The following is a 9,040-nucleotide window of genomic DNA, read 5'->3' as shown; positions in this document are numbered from 1 at the left end:
GTTAAGGTTAGGTGTTACATCCAGTACTTTAATATTAGGTTAAGTCATACTAACTCATATGAGATCGAAGGGATTAAGACCATTATGAGATTATAAAGGATTCGTGACTATGTTATTGTAAGACCATTTGCTTATCTCCGTGAGAATTTCTTTTGTAACCAGATGTTTAGGAATCAGAATAAACCAACCATGTCCATTGTTCAAAGCATAGGTTCCTTATTGCAAGACCATTTATTTAGCAAGGGTAGTTGTACTTTACCAAGAACAAAATAACATGTCCTCTTTTAGAACAAGCTACAAAAATTATGAACACTCCCTCCTATCCCTTTTTATTTGTCGTTTAAATTTTATGTCCCCTATCTAGAAAATTTTTGAACAACATTAACATCGCTATATATGGTATTTTGAGTGAAATAATTTTGTAAAATAGTTTATAAAAAAAGATTTTATATAGTTATTAATATTACTACTTCAATTATACACATAATATAAGAAAATTTATGAGATTTTCTTTATTGTAAAGATAGAAATTATTTTCTCACAAGAAAAGAAGGCTTCTTTTTATCATTTTAAGAATTAAGAGTACGAAAATTTTACTTTTTATATGAGAATAGGAAAATTAGAAGTAGAGAATATATATATATACATGGATGTTTTAATATACTAATAGTGTATGTATTTATTTTATATGGTACCACATGAACATGATAGTAGGATATATAAAGTATGTTAAAAATAAGTAGTATTTTAAGTAATTTGGGGTAATTTTTAATTATATGGATAATGGGATAATTAATAATTTTAGTGTAAGATTAACTAACTAATTAATTTATTTGGATAAGGTTAATTAGTTTTTGACGTGGCATCACCCTCGCTAAATTTGATGACTCTTAAAGGCATTTGATAAGGTGGCAATATGTAGGGTGCCACTGGAACTTCTGTCCAAAAAAAAAAAAAAAATCTCATCACGTTTTGGTATTTGAGGTATCCTTTCTGAGGTTAGATGTCAACATAAAAATGTACAAACTTGTTTGATGTCGTGTTGATATTTGGTTATTCCTTATCAAAAAGCTTGATGTTTGGTTACTGTACGGATAACTTAATCTCATGAACTAGTAACCAGCTATTAGTGTAACAAAGCAAATAATTCGTAAGTGACAAGTACTGATATGGATATGGAAAGTGAAATTAATGCTAGGAGAGGTGTTTCTTTGACAAGTGATAAAACATGGATGCTAGTTATGATCTCCTGGAATAGCAACAGTCCTTTGAGGTTTCATGGTCAGGTATGTTAAGGTCATCCCTTCTTCTTTCTTTTTGGCATGATCTATCGACTCAAACGAAACAAGCAAATGTACAATTTTCATAAATTACTCCATTTTTAGAAATGCTAGAGACGTGTATACTCTTATTCTCCCATAAGTCTTATTATTCTACCGTCTGTTCATGAGTCTCAGAAAAATACGTATTTGATAAAGTTTATCCGAAATACGTATTCTCCAACCAGCAATGATTTCTAATTAAGTGACTACTGTTCAGAGGACTGCTAATGCATCACTTGAAAATATCTTTTACATATCTTATATTCCTCATGTGAGTGCAGCCAAGTACAAAGCATAAATAGGAAAAAGAAACAGATCATGTTTATAGCCAAGTTTAAGAAAAATTTCCATTAATACGACTTCACTCAGATTATATGCATAAGGAAAAAGTTTTTGGCAAAGTGGGGACCCTTGCAGGTCTCAGTTCTGATCTCTGAAACAACTTTTCTTTCACAATGGTATAAGAAATTCACATGACCTATAGATAGAGGTCTCCCTTTTATTTCATTTTTCACGTCAAAACTTTGACAATGTCTTTTTATTACTTTAAAATCAAAAAGTATAATTTGTAATCAAAAGATTTATCCGAGAGGCCTATTGAGTTTTATGACATTCCGAAAAATTTTAGCTTCCAAATAATTTTAAAAATATTTTTATTTCTCTAGATTATACAAATATTGTATATTTGCATTAGTCATCCCAGGGCGCATGTAACACCTTGTTTAGGACTTCTTTTGAGTCCATTGACTTACAGTGAAATTTGTACGGTGAGTTTTCAAATGTTTAGGGAGTTAACTTTATAAAAGATTATTTATTCATGATTTTGAAGAAATTATATTTTCTCATTTTATAATGGAAAATGTTAATTTTATTCTAAATGATACATAAATTCTATGTCCAATTGACGTACTTCTCGTGCAATTGCATTCATTTACATGTGCATGTACTCATGACTCAAACGGAGTTATATATGCGTATATATGTATATATATGTATATGGGATATGGAAAAAGGTTATGGCGGTATATACACGTATATATATGTATATGGGAAAGGTTATGGCGTTATATACGCGCCACCACCTAATCAGCTGGTATACGATAATGATTTTGCCCATTGTGGCTGAGATGATATAATGGGATGCCCTCAGAGGCTTGATGATGTTATGAACACATGTACCTATGTATGACATGACATTCATATGCTTATGCATATGCATGACACTATAAGTATTAAATTGTAGTACTGATATATTTTTTGTCTGAATTATTCTTCGATGAGAACTGTAATAAAATGCGAACCATAAGGTTGTTTTGAAGGTGAATTCAGTATATGAGGGTAGATGAAACATATTGCGTTTTTATGCACAAATTGACCAGACTGATCTATTTGGTTATTCTTTATGTTATAGTTTATTTCATGCAAAGCAATCTGGTGGTAGAAAGAAAATGCCTGACTAGACATTCTAGGCATGGCTCTTTCGTGTTAGATTGATTACTACGACATAAAATTACTCATTTCTTGTTTCCACTATGATTCATTAAAAAGCTTTAGTATGTTGCAATTACTTTGGGTTAGGCTTCCTTATTAGAGATATTACTTATTTACATAAACTGATAAACCTTCACTTGAACACTATTACTTAGTTCTCAACATGTGGAACACCACTGTTGTGTCCTACTTTTTATTTAATAATTACAATTCAGCTACCGTGTCAATCCTATGTGACGGGACACTGACCCCCACTCTTTCATTTTGCCAAAATATTTCTCTTTGGCGTCTAATTCCAAATCTTCAAAATAATAATCCAATGAATAATTTTTTAACTTTGTTCTGAAGTGGAAAGAGTTGAATATATATATTTGGGATACTAGAAGCTGTAAAATTGATGAAACATGTCATTTGTGTTTTTCATATTTTCTCAACACATCAGTGCTTGATAAATATAAAATTATTCTTTAGTTTCATATTTTATGTGATGACCCGGCCCGTTGTCTCATGAGTTACCGCTCCGTTTTTCCTATTTTTGCTTCTTTATGCTTTGTTTATCTGTGTTATGTGGTATCGGGTCGATCGAATCGAATCCGGAATGATTTGGTAAGGTTTGAGACACTTAGTCTCTTTTGAGGAAGCTTAAGTTGAAAAAGTCAACCGGATGTTAACTTATGTGTTAGAGGGCTCGGAAGTGAATTATGAGGGTTAGATTAGCTTCGGGAGGTTATTTATGGATTAGGAGCGTGATCGGAATGAAATTTGGAGGTTCGTAGTAGATTTAGGCTTGAATTGGCGAAGTTAATATTTTGGCGATTTCCGGTTGGTAAGCGAGATTTTGATATAGGGTTCGGAATGGATTTCGGAGAGTTGCAGTAGTTTGGTTGAGTCATTTGGGGTGTGTGTGCAAAATTTCAGGTCATTCGGACATAGTTTGGTTGGGATTTTGATCGAAAGCATAATTTGGATGAATTTAAGAAATTTGACTCGAATTCGATGTGTTATGGTTGACTTGATGTTGTTTGAGGTGTTTTGAAGATTGGTACAAGTTTGAATAAGGTATTAGGATATGTGTGTGATGTTGGTTGAGGTCCTGGGGGCGTCGGGGTAATTTTGGATGGTTAACGAAAAAGTTTGGAATTTGTTGCAGCTGCTGAATTGCTGCTTCTGGTATTTTTGCACCTACAGTTGGGGGCCGCAGGTGCGGTGCCGCATATGCGAGAGAGGGGCCGCAGAAGCGGATTTTTGGAAGAATGTCAGGAACCGCAGAAGCGGTTATGATGGCCGCATCTGCGGAGTCGCAGATGCAATTTTGGGCTTGTTAGTGATTTTCGCAGAAGCGGCTAGGAGAACTGCATCTGCGATGTCGTAGATACGGACGAGAAACCGCAGATGCGAAAATATCTGGGCAGAACATATAAGTTATTTCATTTGGGATTTTGAGTTATTTTCACCATTTCTACTTCGGCTTGGGAGCTTTTTTGGACGATTTGAAAGAGGGGTTTCAAAGAAACTTAATTGAGGTAAGGAATTTGGACCTAAAACTCGTTCCTATGCAATTATTTCACGGATTAGAGCTAGAAATCATGAAAATTAAGGGTGAAAATTGGGGAAACTAGGGCTTGAAAACTTAGACCTTTAATTGGTCATTTGAAGGACCATTTGGGGTCGGATTTGAAAACTTTTGATGTGTATGAACTCGTGGGGAGATAAGGAACCTATTGATGTAAAAATTATTGAATTCCGAGACGTGGCCCTGGGGGTCGGGTTTTGGTAATTTCGGGATTTGTGCCATTTATTGATTGTTTTCGCTTGGGCTTCGTTCCCTTAGCATATTTTGATATGCTCGTTCTGATTTTGGATAGATTAGACGCGCTTGGAGGCCGATTCGAGGGGCAAAGGCATCACGAACTAGAGATTTAGCCAGTTCGAGGTGAGTAATGATTGTAAATGATGTTCTAAGGGTTTGAAATCCCGGATTGCACATCGTAGTGCTATATTAAGGTGAGGCACACGCTTGATGACGAGCGTAGGGTCGTGCACTATTGGGGATCGTGACTTGGTCCGTCCCGATTGATGATTTTACCGCGTATTTGATTGAAAACTATTTGCTATCATTATTATCTGGGTTGAATGCCATATTTGGGCCTAGTGCCAACTATTTGAACCGTTCGGGGCTTTTTATTGATATTTCCTCACTATTTTGACTTTAAACTTGAACCCAGACATGTTATTTTCCACTATTTCTTTACTTAGCCATGTTTACTCAGTTGTAATACTTAAATGATGTTTGGGCTGAGAAATACTATTTTACTATTGCCCTAGTGGCTTGTGAGGATTTTTTATTAAATAAGGCCGAAGGCCTATGTTGTGAGGAAATACTGATATTGATTTGAGGTCGATGGCCTGAGATATGTACGCCACGAGGTGGCTTGATATTGCGCTTAGGCCGTAAGGGGCCCCTCCAAGAGTCTGTGCACCCCCAATGAGCGCGGGTACCCATTGTGATATGAGATTGAGCCCGATGGGCTGGTATTGTTCTGAGATGTTGCCCGAAGGGCGGATTTGTTGATACTGTGCCCGAGGGGCGAACTTCTATTTGTTTAATTTACCTTAATTTCCTGTCAATTACCTGTTTACTTGTTGAAAAAGGATTATTACTTAAATTTTCACTGGTTTACTGCTTTTAAATGGTTTTACTGCTTCATTATAGAATGTCTTATGCCTTATGTATTTTCTTACTTTCAGTCATTATTTACATTTGTTACTCACTGAGTTGGAGTACTCACTTTACTCCCTGCACCTTGTGTGCAGATTCAGGCGTAGCTCGTACCGCTCCCGAGTGCTGATCCCTCTAGCTTCAGGCGGACATTCGGAGTTCACGAGGTAGTTGTTGGCGTCCGCAGCCCCGCGTTTCTACTTCTTTATCACTTCAATCTCTTTTCAGATAGTTGCACTAGTTTGTTGACTTAGTGGATATGTATTATGACTTATAGATGCTCATGACTAGTGACACCCTAGTTAGGGTTGTGTATGGGTGTTCTTCCGCGTATTTATGTTATCATTTTTATTTCGGATTTATTTTATCATATTTAGACTGTTTTCTTAAATGCTTAACTATTAATAATTAGAAAATAGGAAGTGTCGGCTGGCCTTGTCTTCACAAAAGGCGCCATCACGACCGGGTCCGGGTTAGGGTCGTGACAAGTTGGTATCAGAGCCTAGGTTACATAGGTCTCATGAGTCATGAGCAAGTTTAGTAGAGTCTCGTGGATCGGTACGGAGACGTCTGTATTTATCCTCGAGAGGCTGCAGAACCTTTAGGAAAAACTTCATATTCTTGGAATTCTTGTCGTGCGAACATGTTGATCTGAGTACTAAACTTCTTTTGTTCTATTCTCTCACAAATGGTGAGGACACGCGCTACTGATCCGGGTGGACGACCCCCAATACCACCAATTGTGGCCACTAGAGACCGAGGACGCCGCCATGGTCGTGGTAGGGGCAGAGCAGCTAGAGCAGCACCTGCATATCCACCAGCTGCCCAGTTCAGGATAAAGTCACCGTTGTGGACGCTCCTGCAACACCAGCTCAGGCACCATCTATGCCTATTGTGATTCCGGGTCTTTAGGAGGCCTTGGCTCAAATCTTATATGTTTGCACAAGCCTAGCTCAGGCGGTTTCGGCCACTACAACCGCAACTACTTCTCAGTCCGGGAGAGGCAATCAGACTCCCGCTGCTAACACACCTGAGCAGGTCATGTAGGGATTTCAGACGCTGGGGGCACATCCAGCCTAGCTGGTTGCAGCTGCTCAGGACTATGTAGTTCCTGCTATGCCGGAGGATAAGTAGGGTAGGTTGGAGAGGTTTGGTAGACTGCACCCTTCGACCTTCAGTGGTGCAGAGGGCGAGGATGCACAGGATTTCTTAGATAAGTGCCAAAGGATGCTTCGTACAGCAGGTATTCTAGAGACCAGTGGGGTCGCTTTCACTACTTATCAGTTTTTAGGAGCTGCCTTTACTTGATGGGAGGCTTTTGAAAGGTGTAGGACTATTGGTGCAGCACCCCTTACCTGGCAGCAGTTCTCTGTTCTCTTTCTAGAGAAGTATGTGCTGCAGTCCCGTAGAGAGGAGTTGCGTAGAGAGTTTGAGTGGTTGCGTTAGGGAGAGATTACTGTGACACAGTACGAGATGAGGTTCTCCGAGTTAGCTCGTCACACTATTTGTATGTTTTCGACAGATATAAAGAGGACCTAGAGGTTTGTTGATTGACTCACTTATCAGCTTCGTATTCACATGACCAAGGAGAGGGTGATTGGTGCTACTTTCGAGGAGGTTGTGGTTATTGCCCGTGAGATTAAGTCCATTCGTCGACAAGAGCGAAAGGAGAGGGAGGCCAAGATGCCTCGAGGATCTATAGTTATAGTGGTACTCCTTCGAGAGGTTAGTTTCAGCACGGCAGAGGCCGTCCATTCAAGCATGTTCAGCCAGCTCGCCTAGGTTATTGTGGGGGCGTCATTGGGTCATGGTTCTCACAGTTCTCATTAGGGCCAGTCACCACTTAGTGCCCTTCCAGCTTAGAGTTCGTCCTGTGCTCCATCAGTTCAAGGCTCTTCTATGTCGAGTGCATTTTCTAGTCACTCCGGTGCGAGGGGTTCCCTTCAGTCCCCTTCTCCAGCACCTAGGAGTTGTTATGAGTGTGGTGAGATAGGTCATATGTGGAGGCAGTTCCCTCGTTGTCTTGCGAGTTTATCTCAGCAGAGGGGATAGTCTTCGGCTTCAGCGCCAGTTACTTCACCACCACCCACCCACCCAGATAGGGGTGGAGGTCAGTCAACTAGGGTTCGCCCTAGAGGGGGAGGTCGATCAGGTAGCGGTCAGGCCCATTTCTATGCACTTCCAGGCAGACCCGATGTTATTGCTTCAGATTTTGTTATTACATGTATTGTTTCAGTCTGCCACGGAGATGCCTCAGTATTATTTGATCTCAATTCCACCTTTTCTTATGTGTCATCATACTTTGCTCGTTATTTGGGTATGTCCTTTGAGTTTCTTGCTTTACCTATTCATGTATCTACCCCGGTAGGTGATACTGTTGTTGTAGACCGTGTGTACCGATCATGTGTGGTGACTATTGGGGGTCTGAAGACCCGTGTGGATCTTTTATTATTATGTATGGTGGATTTCGATGTCATTTTAGTCATAGATTGGTTATCTCTATGTCGTGCTATTCTGGACTGTCATGCTAAGACAGTCACATTGGCTATACCGGGTGTGCCATGGATTGAGTGGCAAGGTGTAACTGATTATGTTCCCAGTAGAGTGATCACATTCTTGAAGGCCCAACGTATGGTTGGGAAGAGTTGTCTTTCATATTTAGCCTTTGTGAGGGATGTCGGTTCTAAGACTCCCAATATTGATTCTGTTCCAGTTGTGAGGGATTTTCTCGATGTGTTTCCTGCAGACCTATCGAGCATTCCACCGGATAGGGATATCGATTTCGGTATTGACCTGGTGCCGGGCACTCAGCCTATTTCTATTCCGTCGTATCGTATGGCACCAGCGGAGTTGAAGGAATTAAAGGAGCAGCTTTAGAAACTCCTTGATAAAGGGTTCATTAGGCCTAGTGTGTCACCTTGGGGTACGTCGGTTCTATTTGTGAAAAAGAAGGATGGAACTATGAGAATGTGCATTGATTATAGGCAATTGAACAAAGTAACAATTAAGATCAAGTATCCTTTGCCTCATATTGATGATTTATTCGACCATCTTCAGGGAGCGAGAGTGTTCTCCAAGATTGATCTCCGTTCAGGTTATCACCAGTTTAAGATCAGGGACTCGAATATTCTTAAGAGTGCTTTAAGGACCAGATATGGCTATTATGAGTTCTTAGTGATGTCTTTTGTGCTGACTAATGGCCCAGCAGTGTTCATACATTTGATGAACAGTGTACTCCGGCCTTATCTTGACCCGTTTGTCATAGTCTTCATTGATGATATTCTTGTATATTCACGTAGTCAGGAGGAGCACGCGGAGCATTTGAGAGTTGTGTTGCAGAGATTGAGAGAGGAGAAGCTTTATGTAAAATTCTCCAAGTGTGGGTTTTGGCTCAGTTCAGTGGCTTTCTTAGGGCACGTGGTGTTCAACGAGGGTATTCAAGTTGATCCGAAGAAGATAGAGGCGGTACAGAGTTGTCTTAGACCGTCCTCAGCCACAGAGATTCGTA

The 9,040-nt window shown here is 39.5% G+C and overlaps 1 long non-coding RNA gene across 1 annotated transcript; it reads left to right on the top strand.

Annotated features, from left to right (window-relative positions):
* Positions 1 to 934: 934 nt before the first annotated feature.
* On the top strand, positions 935 to 5,890 carry LOC142182539 (uncharacterized). Its single transcript, XR_012711343.1, has 2 exons — positions 935 to 1,286; positions 5,628 to 5,890. It is a non-coding gene; the product is annotated as an uncharacterized LOC142182539 (long non-coding RNA).
* Positions 5,891 to 9,040: the final 3,150 nt, after the last annotated feature.

Source organism: Nicotiana tabacum, chromosome 7, assembly GCF_000715075.1.
Source record: "Nicotiana tabacum cultivar K326 chromosome 7, ASM71507v2, whole genome shotgun sequence".
Classification (NCBI taxonomy): domain Eukaryota; kingdom Viridiplantae; phylum Streptophyta; class Magnoliopsida; order Solanales; family Solanaceae; genus Nicotiana; species Nicotiana tabacum.
Note: the sequence above shows the minus strand (reverse complement) of the source record. Positions and strands in the feature narration are given on the sequence as shown.